The sequence below is a fragment of the Corythoichthys intestinalis genome, chromosome 11 (assembly GCF_030265065.1).
Source record: "Corythoichthys intestinalis isolate RoL2023-P3 chromosome 11, ASM3026506v1, whole genome shotgun sequence".
Lineage (NCBI taxonomy): Eukaryota > Metazoa > Chordata > Actinopteri > Syngnathiformes > Syngnathidae > Corythoichthys > Corythoichthys intestinalis.
In genome coordinates, this window is record NC_080405.1 from 7,240,657 (window position 1) to 7,257,089 (window position 16,433).

Genomic DNA, 16,433 nt, shown 5'->3' on the forward strand with positions numbered 1-16,433 from the left:
ACTGTTTTCAGCATGGTCAAGAAAGCCTCTTTGTGTCAGGACACTTACTCTGAGACCCGAGGGAACAATTTGCAATCGACTTGAGACTGATGCAAGGTTACACCCAACTTACTCCTAAAATTGGCAACCTGCAAGTTCTCCAGCCCTTACACCCAACTACTCTAAGGTATTTATTTGGTCATTATTCGACATTTAATAGATCTGCTGAGACTCACATTTGGTAGCTTTTAGGAATTCAAAAGTGAATCTATGTTTTATTGTTTAGCAAATTGTTGTAATGTCCATATTTAATTAAATTTCCAGCCAAAAGTGTCTCTGTGGTGCAATCGGTCAGCGCGCTCGGCTGTTAACTGGGAGGCTAGTGGTACAAATCCACTCAAGGGCGTTTCCCATTAAATCCTGTGTTCTGAGCTTGGTTAATGTTTCAAGGTCTTGTGTTTTGCAATTACACGCAGCATTTGAACTGTATACTCGAATTTGCTGGGCTATGGTGTGTCACTCAGTCAAACGCTGAGCTGGAGAGCACCCATAAACCAACGGTGGGTTTTCTCAAATTGAGCTTACAACTGTGGAATTAAGCAAGTAACTTTTTGTTACGCAGCATTAGCTTTAGCCATGTCAGTGTAAGATTGGTAAGGGATTCAGACGCAAAGGGCGCTGTGGCTTAGCTGGTCAAAGTCCCTGTCTAGTAAACAGGACATCCTGGGTTCAACTCCCAGCAGTGCCTGCTGTCCCGTTGTGAGTTCTTTCAGAACACTGAACAAATATGCGAGGATAGGCTTGGTTATTTGAAGCACCTTTTTTCAGCATTGTCTAGAAAGCCTCTTTGTGTCAAACACTGAGCTGGAGACCACCCATAAACCAATGGTGGGTTTTCTCAAATTGAGATTACAACTGTGGAATTAAGCAAGTAACTTTTTGTTACCCAGCATTAGCTTTAGCCATGTCAGTGTAAGATTGGTAAGGGATTCAGACCCAAAGGGCGCTTTGGCTTAGCTGGTCAAAGTACCTGTCTAGTAAACAGGAGATCCTGGGTTCAACTCCCAGCAGTGCCAGCTGTGCCGTTGTGAGTTCTTTCAGAACACTGAACAAATATGTGAGGATAGGCTTGGTTCTTTGAAGCAACTGTTTTCAGCATGGTCAAGAAAGCCTCTTTGTGTCAGGACACTTACTCTGAGACCCGAGGGAACAATTTGCAATCGACTTGAGACCGATGTGAGGTTACACCCAACTTACTCCTAAAATTATTGGCAACCTGCAAGTTCTCCAGCCCTGACACCCAACTACTCTAAGTTATTTATTTAGTCATTATTTGACATTTAATAGATCTGCTGAGACTCACATTTGGAAGCTTCTAGGAATTCAAAAGTGAATCTATGTTTTATTGTTTAGCAAATTGTTGTAATTTCCATATTTAATTTCATTTCCAGCCAAAACGTGTCTCTGTGGCGCAATCGGTCAGCGCGCTCGGCTGTTAACCGAGAGGCTGGTGGTTCAAATCCACCCAGGGACGTTTCCCATTAAATCCTGTCTTCTGAGCTTGATTAATATTTCAAGGTCTTGTGTTTTGCAATTACACGCAGCATTTAAACTGTATACTAGAATTTGCTGGGCTATGGTGTGTCAGTCAGTCAAACACTGAGCTGGAGACCACCCATAAACCAACGGTGGGTTTTCTCAAATTGAGATTACAACTGTGGAATTAAGCAAGGAAATTCTTGTTACCCAGCATTAGTTTTACCCAGGTCAGTGGAAGATTGGTAAGGGGTTCAGATGCAAAAGGTGCTGTGGCTTAGCTGGTCAAAGTGCCTGTCTTGTAAACAGGAGATCCTGGGTTTAACTCCCAGCAGTGCCTGCTGTTCCATTATGAGTTTTTTCAGAGCACTGAATAAATATGCACGGATAGGCATGGTTATTTGAAGCAACTGTTTTCAGCATTGTCAAGAAAGCCTCTTTCTGTCAAATACTGAGCTGGAGAGCACCCATAAACCAACGGTGGGTTTTTCTCAAATTGAGATTACAACTGTGGAATTAAGCAAGTAACTTTTTGTTACCCAGCATTAGCTTTAGCCATGTCAGTGTAAGATTGGTAAGGGATTCAGACGCAAAGGGCGCTGTGGCTTAGCTGGTCAAAGTACCTGTCTAGTAAACAGGAGATCCTGGGTTCAACTCCCAGCAGTGCCTCCTGTGCCGTTGTGAGTTCTTTCAGAACACTGAACAAATATGTGAGGATAGGCTTTGTTCTTTGAAGCAACTGTTGTCAGCATGGTCAAGAAAACCTCTTTGTTTCAGGACACTTACTGTGAGACCCGAGGGAATAATTTGCAATCGACTTGAGACCGATGCAAGGTTACACCCAACTTACTCCTAAAATTATTGGCAACCTGCAAGTTCTCCACCCCTGACACCCAACTACTTTAAGGGCGCTGTGGCTTAGCTGGTCAAAGTGCCTGTCTAGTAAACAGGAGATCCTGGGTTCAACTCCCTGCTCTGCCATTGTGAGGTCTTTCACAACACTGAGCAAGTATGCGAGGATAGGCTTGGTTCTTTGAAGAAACTGTTTTCAGCATTGTCAAGAAAGCCTCTTTGTTTCAGGACACTTACTGTGAGACCCGAGGGAATAATTTGCAATCGACTTGAGACCGATGCAAGGTTACACCGAACTTACTCCTAAAATTATTGGCAACCTGCAAGTTCTCCACCCCTGACACCCAACTACTCTAAGGTATTTATTTGGTTCATTATTCGACATTTAATAGATCTGCTGAGACTCACATTTGGTAGCTTCTAGGAATTCAAAAGTGAGTTTTATTGTTTAGCAAATTGTTGTAATTTCCATATTTAATTACATTTCCAGCCAAACAGTGTCTCTGTGGCGCAATCGGTCAGCGCGCTCGGCTGTTAACCGAGAGGCTGGTGGTTCAAATCCACCCAGGGACGTTTCCTGTTAAATCCTGTGTTCTGAGCTTGATAAATGTTTCAAGGTCTTGTGTTTTGCAATTATATGCAGCATTTGAACTGTATACTAGAATTTGCTGGGCTATGGTGTGTCACTCAGTCAAATACTGAGCTGGAGAGCACCCATAAACCAACGGTGGGTTTTCTCAAATTGAGATTACAACTGTGGAATTAAGCAAGTAACTTTTTGTTACCCAGCATTAACTTTAGCCATGTCAGTGAAAGATTGGTAAGGGATTCAGACACAAAGGGCGCTGTGGCTTAGCTAGTCAAAGTGCCTGTCTAGTAAACAGGAGATCCTGGGTTCAACTCCCAGCAGTTCCTGCTGTTCTGTTGTGAGTTCTTTCAGAACACTAAACAAATTTGCCAGAATAGGCTTGGGTCTTTGAAGCAACTGTTTTCAGCATGGTCAAGAAAGCCTCTTTGTGTCAGGACACTTACTCTGAGACCCGAGGGAACAATTTGCAATCGACTTGAGACTGATGCAAGGTTACACCCAACTTACTCCTAAAATTGGCAACCTGCAAGTTCTCCAGCCCTTACACCCAACTACTCTAAGGTATTTATTTGGACATTATTCGACATTTAATAGATCTGCTGAGACTCACATTTGGTAGCTTTTAGGAATTCAAAAGTGAATCTATGTTTTATTGTTTAGCAAATTGTTGTAATTTCCATATTTAATTAAATTTCCAGCCAAAAGTGTCTCTGTGGTTCAATCGGTCAGCGCGCTCGGCTGTTCACTGGGAGGCTAGTGGTACAAATCCACTCAAGGGCGTTTCCCATTAAATCCTGTGTTCTGAGCTTGGTTAATGTTTCAAGGTCTTGTGTTTTGCAATTACACGCAGCATTTGAACTGTATACTAGAATTTGCTGGGCTATGGTGTGTCACTCAGTCAAACGCTGAGCTGGAGAGCACCCATAAACCAACGGTGGGTTTTCTCAAATTGAGCTTACAACTGTGGAATTAAGCAAGTAACTTTTTGTTACGCAGCATTAGCTTTAGCCATGTCAGTGTAAGATTGGTAAGGGATTCAGACGCAAAGGGCGCTGTGGCTTAGCTGGTCAAAGTGCCTGTCTAGTAAACAGGACATCCTGGGTTCAACTCCCAGCAGTGCCTGCTGTCCCGTTGTGAGTTCTTTCAGAACACTGAACAAATATGCGAGGATAGGCTTGGTTATTTGAAGCAACTTTTTTCAGCATTGTCAAGAAAGCCTCTTTGTGTCAAACACTGAGCTGGAGACCACCCATAAACCAATGGTGGGTTTTCTCAAATTGAGATTACAACTGTGGAATTAAGCAAGTAACTTTTTGTTACGCAGCATTAGCTTTAGCCATGTCAGTGTAAGATTGGTAAGGGATTCAGACGCAAAGGGCGCTGTGGCTTAGCTGGTCAAAGTGCCTGTCTAGTAAACAGAAGATACTGGGTTCAACTCCCAGCAGTGCCTGCTGTGCTGTTGTGAGTTCTTTCAGAACACTGAACAAATATGCGAGGATAGGCTTGGTTATTTGAAGCATCTGTTTTCAGCATTGTCAAGAAAGCCTCTTTGTGTCAAACACTGAGCTGGAGAGCACCCATAAACCAATGGTGGGTTTTCTCAAATTGAGATTACAACTGTGGAATTAAGCAAGTAACTTTTTGTTACCCAGCATTAGCTTTAGCCATGTCAGTGTAAGATTGGTAAGGGATTCAGACGCAAAGGGCGCTGTGGCTTAGCTGGTCAAAGTACCTGTCTAGTAAACAGGAGATCCTGGGTTCAACTCCCAGCAGTGCCTCCTGTGCCGTTGTGAGTTCTTTCAGAACACTGAACAAATATGCGAGGATAGGCTTGGTTCTTTGAAGCAACTTTTTTCAGCATGGTCAAGAAAGCCTCTTTGTGTCAGGACACTTACTCTGAGACCCGAGGGAACAATTTGCAATCGACTTGAGACCGATGTGAGGTTACACCCAACTTACTCCTAAAATTATTGGCAACCTGCAAGTTCTCCAGCCCTGACACCCAACTACTCTAAGTTATTTATTTAGTCATTATTCGACATTTACTAGATCTGCTGAGACTCACATTTGGTAGCTTCTAGGAATTCAAAAGTGAGTTTTATTGTTTAGCAAATTGTTGTAATTTCCATATTTAATTACATTTCCAGCCAAAGAGTGTCTCTGTGGCGCAATCGGTCAGCGCGCTTGGCTGTTAACCGAGAGGCTGGTGGTTCAAATCCACCCAGGGACGTTTCCTGTTAAATCCTGTGTTCTGAGCTTGATAAATGTTTCAAGGTCTTGTGTTTTGCAATTATATGCAGCATTTGAACTGTATACTAGAATTTGCTGGGCTATGGTGTGTCACTCAGTCAAATACTGAGCTGGAGAGCACCCATAAACCAACGGTGGGTTTTCTCAAATTGAGATTACAACTGTGGAATTAAGCAAGTAACTTTTTGTTACCCAGCATTAGCTTTAGCCATGTCAGTGAAAGATTGGTAAGGGATTCAGACACAAAGGGCGCTGTGGCTTAGCTAGTCAAAGTGCCTGTCTAGTAAACAGGAGATCCTGTGTTCAACTCCCAGCAGTTCCTGCTGTTCTGTTGTGAGTTCTTTCAGAACACTGAACAAATTTGCCAGAATAGGCTTGGGTCTTTGAAGCAACTGTTTTCAGCATGGTCAAGAAAGCCTCTTTGTGTCAGGACACTTACTCTGAGACCCGAGGGAACAATTTGCAATCGACTTGAGACTGATGCAAGGTTACACCCAACTTACTCCTAAAATTGGCAACCTGCAAGTTCTCCAGCCCTTACACCCAACTACTCTAAGGTATTTATTTGGTCATTATTCGACATTTAATAGATCTGCTGAGACTCACATTTGGTAGCTTTTAGGAATTCAAAAGTGAATCTATGTTTTATTGTTTAGCAAATTGTTGTAATGTCCATATTTAATTAAATTTCCAGCCAAAAGTGTCTCTGTGGTGCAATCGGTCAGCGCGCTCGGCTGTTAACTGGGAGGCTAGTGGTACAAATCCACTCAAGGGCGTTTCCCATTAAATCCTGTGTTCTGAGCTTGGTTAATGTTTCAAGGTCTTGTGTTTTGCAATTACACGCAGCATTTGAACTGTATACTCGAATTTGCTGGGCTATGGTGTGTCACTCAGTCAAACGCTGAGCTGGAGAGCACCCATAAACCAACGGTGGGTTTTCTCAAATTGAGCTTACAACTGTGGAATTAAGCAAGTAACTTTTTGTTACGCAGCATTAGCTTTAGCCATGTCAGTGTAAGATTGGTAAGGGATTCAGACGCAAAGGGCGCTGTGGCTTAGCTGGTCAAAGTGCCTGTCTAGTAAACAGGACATCCTGGGTTCAACTCCCAGCAGTGCCTGCTGTCCCGTTGTGAGTTCTTTCAGAACACTGAACAAATATGCGAGGATAGGCTTGGTTATTTGAAGCACCTTTTTTCAGCATTGTCTAGAAAGCCTCTTTGTGTCAAACACTGAGCTGGAGACCACCCATAAACCAATGGTGGGTTTTCTCAAATTGAGATTACAACTGTGGAATTAAGCAAGTAACTTTTTGTTACCCAGCATTAGCTTTAGCCATGTCAGTGTAAGATTGGTAAGGGATTCAGACCCAAAGGGCGCTTTGGCTTAGCTGGTCAAAGTACCTGTCTAGTAAACAGGAGATCCTGGGTTCAACTCCCAGCAGTGCCAGCTGTGCCGTTGTGAGTTCTTTCAGAACACTGAACAAATATGTGAGGATAGGCTTGGTTCTTTGAAGCAACTGTTTTCAGCATGGTCAAGAAAGCCTCTTTGTGTCAGGACACTTACTCTGAGACCCGAGGGAACAATTTGCAATCGACTTGAGACCGATGTGAGGTTACACCCAACTTACTCCTAAAATTATTGGCAACCTGCAAGTTCTCCAGCCCTGACACCCAACTACTCTAAGTTATTTATTTAGTCATTATTTGACATTTAATAGATCTGCTGAGACTCACATTTGGAAGCTTCTAGGAATTCAAAAGTGAATCTATGTTTTATTGTTTAGCAAATTGTTGTAATTTCCATATTTAATTTCATTTCCAGCCAAAACGTGTCTCTGTGGCGCAATCGGTCAGCGCGCTCGGCTGTTAACCGAGAGGCTGGTGGTTCAAATCCACCCAGGGACGTTTCCCATTAAATCCTTTCTTCTGAGCTTGATTAATATTTCAAGGTCTTGTGTTTTGCAATTACACGCAGCATTTAAACTGTATACTAGAATTTGCTGGGCTATGGTGTGTCAGTCAGTCAAACACTGAGCTGGAGACCACCCATAAACCAACGGTGGGTTTTCTCAAATTGAGATTACAACTGTGGAATTAAGCAAGGAAATTCTTGTTACCCAGCATTAGTTTTACCCAGGTCAGTGGAAGATTGGTAAGGGGTTCAGATGCAAAAGGTGCTGTGGCTTAGCTGGTCAAAGTACCTGTCTTGTAAACAGGAGATCCTGGGTTTAACTCCCAGCAGTGCCTGCTGTTCCATTATGAGTTTTTTCAGAGCACTGAATAAATATGCACGGATAGGCATGGTTATTTGAAGCAACTGTTTTCAGCATTGTCAAGAAAGCCTCTTTCTGTCAAATACTGAGCTGGAGAGCACCCATAAACCAACGGTGGGTTTTTCTCAAATTGAGATTACAACTGTGGAATTAAGCAAGTAACTTTTTGTTACCCAGCATTAGCTTTAGCCATGTCAGTGTAAGATTGGTAAGGGATTCAGACGCAAAGGGCGCTGTGGCTTAGCTGGTCAAAGTACCTGTCTAGTAAACAGGAGATCCTGGGTTCAACTCCCAGCAGTGCCTCCTGTGCCGTTGTGAGTTCTTTCAGAACACTGAACAAATATGTGAGGATAGGCTTTGTTCTTTGAAGCAACTGTTGTCAGCATGGTCAAGAAAACCTCTTTGTTTCAGGACACTTACTGTGAGACCCGAGGGAATAATTTGCAATCGACTTGAGACCGATGCAAGGTTACACCCAACTTACTCCTAAAATTATTGGCAACCTGCAAGTTCTCCACCCCTGACACCCAACTACTTTAAGGGCGCTGTGGCTTAGCTGGTCAAAGTGCCTGTCTAGTAAACAGGAGATCCTGGGTTCAACTCCCTGCTCTGCCATTGTGAGGTCTTTCACAACACTGAGCAAGTATGCGAGGATAGGCTTGGTTCTTTGAAGAAACTGTTTTCAGCATTGTCAAGAAAGCCTCTTTGTTTCAGGACACTTACTGTGAGACCCGAGGGAATAATTTGCAATCGACTTGAGACCGATGCAAGGTTACACCGAACTTACTCCTAAAATTATTGGCAACCTGCAAGTTCTCCACCCCTGACACCCAACTACTCTAAGGTATTTATTTGGTTCATTATTCGACATTTAATAGATCTGCTGAGACTCACATTTGGTAGCTTCTAGGAATTCAAAAGTGAGTTTTATTGTTTAGCAAATTGTTGTAATTTCCATATTTAATTACATTTCCAGCCAAACAGTGTCTCTGTGGCGCAATCGGTCAGCGCGCTCGGCTGTTAACCGAGAGGCTGGTGGTTCAAATCCACCCAGGGACGTTTCCTGTTAAATCCTGTGTTCTGAGCTTGATAAATGTTTCAAGGTCTTGTGTTTTGCAATTATATGCAGCATTTGAACTGTATACTAGAATTTGCTGGGCTATGGTGTGTCACTCAGTCAAATACTGAGCTGGAGAGCACCCATAAACCAACGGTGGGTTTTCTCAAATTGAGATTACAACTGTGGAATTAAGCAAGTAACTTTTTGTTACCCAGCATTAGCTTTAGCCATGTCAGTGAAAGATTGGTAAGGGATTCAGACACAAAGGGCGCTGTGGCTTAGCTAGTCAAAGTGCCTGTCTAGTAAACAGGAGATCCTGGGTTCAACTCCCAGCAGTTCCTGCTGTTCTGTTGTGAGTTCTTTCAGAACACTAAACAAATTTGCCAGAATAGGCTTGGGTCTTTGAAGCAACTGTTTTCAGCATGGTCAAGAAAGCCTCTTTGTGTCAGGACACTTACTCTGAGACCCGAGGGAACAATTTGCAATCGACTTGAGACTGATGCAAGGTTACACCCATCTTACTCCTAAAATTGGCAACCTGCAAGTTCTCCAGCCCTTACACCCAACTACTCTAAGGTATTTATTTGGACATTATTCGACATTTAATAGATCTGCTGAGACTCACATTTGGTAGCTTTTAGGAATTCAAAAGTGAATCTATGTTTTATTGTTTAGCAAATTGTTGTAATTTCCATATTTAATTAAATTTCCAGCCAAAAGTGTCTCTGTGGTTCAATCGGTCAGCGCGCTCGGCTGTTCACTGGGAGGCTAGTGGTACAAATCCACTCAAGGGCGTTTCCCATTAAATCCTGTGTTCTGAGCTTGGTTAATGTTTCAAGGTCTTGTGTTTTGCAATTACACGCAGCATTTGAACTGTATACTAGAATTTGCTGGGCTATGGTGTGTCACTCAGTCAAACGCTGAGCTGGAGAGCACCCATAAACCAACGGTGGGTTTTCTCAAATTGAGCTTACAACTGTGGAATTAAGCAAGTAACTTTTTGTTACGCAGCATTAGCTTTAGCCATGTCAGTGTAAGATTGGTAAGGGATTCAGACGCAAAGGGCGCTGTGGCTTAGCTGGTCAAAGTGCCTGTCTAGTAAACAGGACATCCTGGGTTCAACTCCCAGCAGTGCCTGCTGTCCCGTTGTGAGTTCTTTCAGAACACTGAACAAATATGCGAGGATAGGCTTGGTTATTTGAAGCAACTTTTTTCAGCATTGTCAAGAAAGCCTCTTTGTGTCAAACACTGAGCTGGAGACCACCCATAAACCAATGGTGGGTTTTCTCAAATTGAGATTACAACTGTGGAATTAAGCAAGTAACTTTTTGTTACGCAGCATTAGCTTTAGCCATGTCAGTGTAAGATTGGTAAGGGATTCAGACGCAAAGGGCGCTGTGGCTTAGCTGGTCAAAGTGCCTGTCTAGTAAACAGAAGATACTGGGTTCAATTCCCAGCAGTGCCTGCTGTGCTGTTGTGAGTTCTTTCAGAACACTGAACAAATATGCGAGGATAGGCTTGGTTATTTGAAGCATCTGTTTTCAGCATTGTCAAGAAAGCCTCTTTGTGTCAAACACTGAGCTGGAGAGCACCCATAAACCAATGGTGGGTTTTCTCAAATTGAGATTACAACTGTGGAATTAAGCAAGTAACTTTTTGTTACCCAGCATTAGCTTTAGCCATGTCAGTGTAAGATTGGTAAGGGATTCAGACGCAAAGGGCGCTGTGGCTTAGCTGGTCAAAGTACCTGTCTAGTAAACAGGAGATCCTGGGTTCAACTCCCAGCAGTGCCTCCTGTGCCGTTGTGAGTTCTTTCAGAACACTGAACAAATATGCGAGGATAGGCTTGGTTCTTTGAAGCAACTTTTTTCAGCATGGTCAAGAAAGCCTCTTTGTGTCAGGACACTTACTCTGAGACCCGAGGGAACAATTTGCAATCGACTTGAGACCGATGTGAGGTTACACCCAACTTACTCCTAAAATTATTGGCAACCTGCAAGTTCTCCAGCCCTGACACCCAACTACTCTAAGTTATTTATTTAGTCATTATTCGACATTTACTAGATCTGCTGAGACTCACATTTGGTAGCTTCTAGGAATTCAAAAGTGAGTTTTATTGTTTAGCAAATTGTTGTAATTTCCATATTTAATTACATTTCCAGCCAAAGAGTGTCTCTGTGGCGCAATCGGTCAGCGCGCTCGGCTGTTAACCGAGAGGCTGGTGGTTCAAATCCACCCAGGGACGTTTCCTGTTAAATCCTGTGTTCTGAGCTTGATAAATGTTTCAAGGTCTTGTGTTTTGCAATTATATGCAGCATTTGAACTGTATACTAGAATTTGCTGGGCTATGGTGTGTCACTCAGTCAAATACTGAGCTGGAGAGCACCCATAAACCAACGGTGGGTTTTCTCAAATTGAGATTACAACTGTGGAATTAAGCAAGTAACTTTTTGTTACCCAGCATTAGCTTTAGCCATGTCAGTGAAAGATTGGTAAGGGATTCAGACACAAAGGGCGCTGTGGCTTAGCTAGTCAAAGTGCCTGTCTAGTAAACAGGAGATCCTGGGTTCAACTCCCAGCAGTTCCTGCTGTTCTGTTGTGAGTTCTTTCAGAACACTGAACAAATTTGCCAGAATAGGCTTGGGTCTTTGAAGCAACTGTTTTCAGCATGGTCAAGAAAGCCTCTTTGTGTCAGGACACTTACTCTGAGACCCGAGGGAACAATTTGCAATCGACTTGAGACTGATGCAAGGTTACACCCAACTTACTCCTAAAATTGGCAACCTGCAAGTTCTCCAGCCCTTACACCCAACTACTCTAAGGTATTTATTTGGTCATTATTCGACATTTAATAGATCTGCTGAGACTCACATTTGGTAGCTTTTAGGAATTCAAAAGTGAATCTATGTTTTATTGTTTAGCAAATTGTTGTAATGTCCATATTTAATTAAATTTCCAGCCAAAAGTGTCTCTGTGGTGCAATCGGTCAGCGCGCTCGGCTGTTAACTGGGAGGCTAGTGGTACAAATCCACTCAAGGGCGTTTCCCATTAAATCCTGTGTTCTGAGCTTGGTTAATGTTTCAAGGTCTTGTGTTTTGCAATTACACGCAGCATTTGAACTGTATACTCGAATTTGCTGGGCTATGGTGTGTCACTCAGTCAAACGCTGAGCTGGAGAGCACCCATAAACCAACGGTGGGTTTTCTCAAATTGAGCTTACAACTGTGGAATTAAGCAAGTAACTTTTTGTTACGCAGCATTAGCTTTAGCCATGTCAGTGTAAGATTGGTAAGGGATTCAGACGCAAAGGGCGCTGTGGCTTAGCTGGTCAAAGTGCCTGTCTAGTAAACAGGACATCCTGGGTTCAACTCCCAGCAGTGCCTGCTGTCCCGTTGTGAGTTCTTTCAGAACACTGAACAAATATGCGAGGATAGGCTTGGTTATTTGAAGCAACTTTTTTCAGCATTGTCAAGAAAGCCTCTTTGTGTCAAACACTGAGCTGGAGACCACCCATAAACCAATGGTGGGTTTTCTCAAATTGAGATTACAACTGTGGAATTAAGCAAGTAACTTTTTGTTACGCAGCATTAGCTTTAGCCATGTCAGTGTAAGATTGGTAAGGGATTCAGACGCAAAGGGCGCTGTGGCTTAGCTGGTCAAAGTGCCTGTCTAGTAAACAGAAGATACTGGGTTCAACTCCCAGCAGTGCCTGCTGTGCCGTTGTGAGTTCTTTCAGAACACTGAACAAATATGCGAGGATAGGCTTGGTTATTTGAAGCATCTGTTTTCAGCATTGTCAAGAAAGCCTCTTTGTGTCAAACACTGAGCTGGAGAGCACCCATAAACCAATGGTGGGTTTTCTCAAATTGAGATTACAACTGTGGAATTAAGCAAGTAACTTTTTGTTACCCAGCATTAGCTTTAGCCATGTCAGTGTAAGATTGGTAAGGGATTCAGACGCAAAGGGCGCTGTGGCTTAGCTGGTCAAAGTACCTGTTTAGTAAACAGGAGATCCTGGGTTCAACTCCCAGCAGTGCCTCCTGTGCCGTTGTGAGTTCTTTCAGAACACTGAACAAATATGCGAGGATAGGCTTGGTTCTTTGAAGCAACTTTTTTCAGCATGGTCAAGAAAGCCTCTTTGTGTCAGGACACTTACTCTGAGACCCGAGGGAACAATTTGCAATCGACTTTAGACCGATGTGAGGTTACACCCAACTTACTCCTAAAATTATTGGCAACCTGCAAGTTCTCCAGCCCTGACACCCAACTACTCTAAGTTATTTATTTAGTCATTATTTGACATTTAATAGATCTGCTGAGACTCACATTTGGAAGCTTCTAGGAATTCAAAAGTGAATCTATGTTTTATTGTTTAGCAAATTGTTGTAATTTCCATATTTAATTTCATTTCCAGCCAAAACGTGTCTCTGTGGCGCAATCGGTCAGCGTGCTCGGCTGTTAACCGAGAGGCTGGTGGTTCAAATCCACCCAGGGACGTTTCCCATTAAATCCTGTCTTCTGAGCTTGATTAATGTTTCAAGGTCTTGTGTTTTGCAATTACACGCAGCATTTAAACTGTATACTAGAATTTGCTGGGCTATGGTGTGTCAGTCAGTCAAACACTGAGCTGGAGACCACCCATAAACCAACAGTGGGTTTTCTCAAATTGAGATTACAACTGTGGAATTAAGCAAGGAAATTCTTGTTACCCAGCATTAGTTTTACCCAGGTCAGTGGAAGATTGGTAAGGGGTTCAGATGCAAAGGGTGCTGTGGCTTAGCTGGTCAAAGTGCCTGTCTTGTAAACAGGAGATCCTGGGTTTAACTCCCAGCAGTGCCTGCTGTTCCATTATGAGTTCTTTCAGAGCACTGAATAAATATGCACGGATAGGCATGGTTATTTGAAGCAACTGTTTTCAGCATTGTCAAGAAAGCCTCTTTCTGTCAAATACTGAGCTGGAGAGCACTCATAAACCAACGGTGGGTTTTTCTCAAATTGAGATTACAACTGTGGAATTAAGCAAGTAACTTTTTGTTACCCAGCATTAGCTTTAGCCATGTCAGTGTAAGATTGGTAAGGGATTCAGACGCAAAGGGCGCTGTGGCTTAGCTGGTCAAAGTACCTGTCTAGTAAACAGGAGATCCTGGGTTCAACTCCCAGCAGTGCCTCCTGTGCCGTTGTGAGTTCTTTCAGAACACTGAACAAATATGCGAGGATAGGCTTGGTTCTTTGAAGCAACTTTTTTCAGCATGGTCAAGAAAGCCTCTTTGTGTCAGGACACTTACTCTGAGACCCGAGGGAACAATTTGCAATCGACTTGAGACCGATGTGAGGTTACACCCAACTTACTCCTAAAATTATTGGCAACCTGCAAGTTCTCCAGCCCTGACACCCAACTACTCTAAGTTATTTATTTAGTCATTATTCGACATTTACTAGATCTGCTGAGACTCACATTTGGTAGCTTCTAGGAATTCAAAAGTGAGTTTTATTGTTTAGCAAATTGTTGTAATTTCCATATTTAATTACATTTCCAGCCAAAGAGTGTCTCTGTGGCGCAATCGGTCAGCGCGCTCGGCTGTTAACCGAGAGGCTGGTGGTTCAAATCCACCCAGGGACGTTTCCTGTTAAATCCTGTGTTCTGAGCTTGATAAATGTTTCAAGGTCTTGTGTTTTGCAATTATATGCAGCATTTGAACTGTATACTAGAATTTGCTGGGCTATGGTGTGTCACTCAGTCAAATACTGAGCTGGAGAGCACCCATAAACCAACGGTGGGTTTTCTCAAATTGAGATTACAACTGTGGAATTAAGCAAGTAACTTTTTGTTACCCAGCATTAGCTTTAGCCATGTCAGTGAAAGATTGGTAAGGGATTCAGACACAAAGGGCGCTGTGGCTTAGCTAGTCAAAGTGCCTGTCTAGTAAACAGGAGATCCTGGGTTCAACTCCCAGCAGTTCCTGCTGTTCTGTTGTGAGTTCTTTCAGAACACTGAACAAATTTGCCAGAATAGGCTTGGGTCTTTGAAGCAACTGTTTTCAGCATGGTCAAGAAAGCCTCTTTGTGTCAGGACACTTACTCTGAGACCCGAGGGAACAATTTGCAATCGACTTGAGACTGATGCAAGGTTACACCCAACTTACTCCTAAAATTGGCAACCTGCAAGTTCTCCAGCCCTTACACCCAACTACTCTAAGGTATTTATTTGGTCATTATTCGACATTTAATAGATCTGCTGAGACTCACATTTGGTAGCTTTTAGGAATTCAAAAGTGAATCTATGTTTTATTGTTTAGCAAATTGTTGTAATGTCCATATTTAATTAAATTTCCAGCCAAAAGTGTCTCTGTGGTGCAATCGGTCAGCGCGCTCGGCTGTTAACTGGGAGGCTAGTGGTACAAATCCACTCAAGGGCGTTTCCCATTAAATCCTGTGTTCTGAGCTTGGTTAATGTTTCAAGGTCTTGTGTTTTGCAATTACACGCAGCATTTGAACTGTATACTCGAATTTGCTGGGCTATGGTGTGTCACTCAGTCAAACGCTGAGCTGGAGAGCACCCATAAACCAACGGTGGGTTTTCTCAAATTGAGCTTACAACTGTGGAATTAAGCAAGTAACTTTTTGTTACGCAGCATTAGCTTTAGCCATGTCAGTGTAAGATTGGTAAGGGATTCAGACGCAAAGGGCGCTGTGGCTTAGCTGGTCAAAGTGCCTGTCTAGTAAACAGGACATCCTGGGTTCAACTCCCAGCAGTGCCTGCTGTCCCGTTGTGAGTTCTTTCAGAACACTGAACAAATATGCGAGGATAGGCTTGGTTATTTGAAGCAACTTTTTTCAGCATTGTCAAGAAAGCCTCTTTGTGTCAAACACTGAGCTGGAGAGCACCCATAAACCAATGGTGGGTTTTCTCAAATTGAGATTACAACTGTGGAATTAAGCAAGTAACTTTTTGTTACGCAGCATTAGCTTTAGCCATGTCAGTGTAAGATTGGTAAGGGATTCAGACGCAAAGGGCGCTGTGGCTTAGCTGGTCAAAGTGCCTGTCTAGTAAACAGAAGATACTGGGTTCAACTCCCAGCAGTGCCTGCTGTGCCGTTGTGAGTTCTTTCAGAACACTGAACAAATATGCGAGGATAGGCTTGGTTATTTGAAGCATCTGTTTTCAGCATTGTCAAGAAAGCCTCTTTGTGTCAAACACTGAGCTGGAGAGCACCCATAAACCAATGGTGGGTTTTCTCAAATTGAGATTACAACTGTGGAATTAAGCAAGTAACTTTTTGTTACCCAGCATTAGCTTTAGCCATGTCAGTGTAAGATTGGTAAGGGATTCAGACGCAAAGGGCGCTGTGGCTTAGCTGGTCAAAGTACCTGTTTAGTAAACAGGAGATCCTGGGTTCAACTCCCAGCAGTGCCTCCTGTGCCGTTGTGAGTTCTTTCAGAACACTGAACAAATATGCGAGGATAGGCTTGGTTCTTTGAAGCAACTTTTTTCAGCATGGTCAAGAAAGCCTCTTTGTGTCAGGACACTTACTCTGAGACCCGAGGGAACAATTTGCAATCGACTTTAGACCGATGTGAGGTTACACCCAACTTACTCCTAAAATTATTGGCAACCTGCAAGTTCTCCAGCCCTGACACCCAACTACTCTAAGTTATTTATTTAGTCATTATTTGACATTTAATAGATCTGCTGAGACTCACATTTGGAAGCTTCTAGGAATTCAAAAGTGAATCTATGTTTTATTGTTTAGCAAATTGTTGTAATTTCCATATTTAATTTCATTTCCAGCCAAAACGTGTCTCTGTGGCGCAATCGGTCAGCGTGCTCGGCTGTTAACCGAGAGGCTGGTGGTTCAAATCCACCCAGGGACGTTTCCCATTAAATCCTGTCTTCT

At 42.9% G+C, this 16,433-nt stretch overlaps 19 non-coding genes across 19 annotated transcripts; all 19 read left to right on the top strand.

Annotated features, from left to right (window-relative positions):
- The first annotated feature begins 1,439 nt into the window (after window positions 1-1,439).
- On the top strand, window positions 1,440-1,513 carry trnan-guu (transfer RNA asparagine (anticodon GUU)). The gene has a single exon. It is a non-coding gene; the product is annotated as a tRNA-Asn (tRNA).
- A 268-nt stretch (window positions 1,514-1,781) lies between these two features.
- Window positions 1,782-1,855, top strand: trnat-ugu (transfer RNA threonine (anticodon UGU)). The gene has a single exon. It is a non-coding gene; the product is annotated as a tRNA-Thr (tRNA).
- Window positions 1,856-2,110: 255 nt separating this feature from the next.
- Window positions 2,111-2,184, top strand: trnat-agu (transfer RNA threonine (anticodon AGU)). The gene has a single exon. It is a non-coding gene; the product is annotated as a tRNA-Thr (tRNA).
- A 682-nt stretch (window positions 2,185-2,866) lies between these two features.
- trnan-guu (transfer RNA asparagine (anticodon GUU)) lies at window positions 2,867-2,940 on the top strand. The gene has a single exon. It is a non-coding gene; the product is annotated as a tRNA-Asn (tRNA).
- A 1,720-nt stretch (window positions 2,941-4,660) lies between these two features.
- trnat-agu (transfer RNA threonine (anticodon AGU)) lies at window positions 4,661-4,734 on the top strand. Its single transcript has one exon. It is a non-coding gene; the product is annotated as a tRNA-Thr (tRNA).
- A 378-nt stretch (window positions 4,735-5,112) lies between these two features.
- On the top strand, window positions 5,113-5,186 carry trnan-guu (transfer RNA asparagine (anticodon GUU)). Its single transcript has one exon. It is a non-coding gene; the product is annotated as a tRNA-Asn (tRNA).
- A 1,850-nt stretch (window positions 5,187-7,036) lies between these two features.
- trnan-guu (transfer RNA asparagine (anticodon GUU)) lies at window positions 7,037-7,110 on the top strand. Its single transcript has one exon. It is a non-coding gene; the product is annotated as a tRNA-Asn (tRNA).
- Window positions 7,111-7,378: 268 nt separating this feature from the next.
- On the top strand, window positions 7,379-7,452 carry trnat-ugu (transfer RNA threonine (anticodon UGU)). The gene has a single exon. It is a non-coding gene; the product is annotated as a tRNA-Thr (tRNA).
- Window positions 7,453-7,707: 255 nt separating this feature from the next.
- Window positions 7,708-7,781, top strand: trnat-agu (transfer RNA threonine (anticodon AGU)). The gene has a single exon. It is a non-coding gene; the product is annotated as a tRNA-Thr (tRNA).
- Window positions 7,782-8,463: 682 nt separating this feature from the next.
- Window positions 8,464-8,537, top strand: trnan-guu (transfer RNA asparagine (anticodon GUU)). The gene has a single exon. It is a non-coding gene; the product is annotated as a tRNA-Asn (tRNA).
- Window positions 8,538-10,257: 1,720 nt separating this feature from the next.
- trnat-agu (transfer RNA threonine (anticodon AGU)) lies at window positions 10,258-10,331 on the top strand. The gene has a single exon. It is a non-coding gene; the product is annotated as a tRNA-Thr (tRNA).
- A 378-nt stretch (window positions 10,332-10,709) lies between these two features.
- trnan-guu (transfer RNA asparagine (anticodon GUU)) lies at window positions 10,710-10,783 on the top strand. The gene has a single exon. It is a non-coding gene; the product is annotated as a tRNA-Asn (tRNA).
- Window positions 10,784-12,503: 1,720 nt separating this feature from the next.
- Window positions 12,504-12,577, top strand: trnat-agu (transfer RNA threonine (anticodon AGU)). The gene has a single exon. It is a non-coding gene; the product is annotated as a tRNA-Thr (tRNA).
- A 384-nt stretch (window positions 12,578-12,961) lies between these two features.
- trnan-guu (transfer RNA asparagine (anticodon GUU)) lies at window positions 12,962-13,035 on the top strand. Its single transcript has one exon. It is a non-coding gene; the product is annotated as a tRNA-Asn (tRNA).
- A 268-nt stretch (window positions 13,036-13,303) lies between these two features.
- Window positions 13,304-13,377, top strand: trnat-ugu (transfer RNA threonine (anticodon UGU)). The gene has a single exon. It is a non-coding gene; the product is annotated as a tRNA-Thr (tRNA).
- A 255-nt stretch (window positions 13,378-13,632) lies between these two features.
- Window positions 13,633-13,706, top strand: trnat-agu (transfer RNA threonine (anticodon AGU)). Its single transcript has one exon. It is a non-coding gene; the product is annotated as a tRNA-Thr (tRNA).
- A 378-nt stretch (window positions 13,707-14,084) lies between these two features.
- trnan-guu (transfer RNA asparagine (anticodon GUU)) lies at window positions 14,085-14,158 on the top strand. The gene has a single exon. It is a non-coding gene; the product is annotated as a tRNA-Asn (tRNA).
- Window positions 14,159-15,878: 1,720 nt separating this feature from the next.
- trnat-agu (transfer RNA threonine (anticodon AGU)) lies at window positions 15,879-15,952 on the top strand. The gene has a single exon. It is a non-coding gene; the product is annotated as a tRNA-Thr (tRNA).
- Window positions 15,953-16,336: 384 nt separating this feature from the next.
- On the top strand, window positions 16,337-16,410 carry trnan-guu (transfer RNA asparagine (anticodon GUU)). The gene has a single exon. It is a non-coding gene; the product is annotated as a tRNA-Asn (tRNA).
- Window positions 16,411-16,433: the final 23 nt, after the last annotated feature.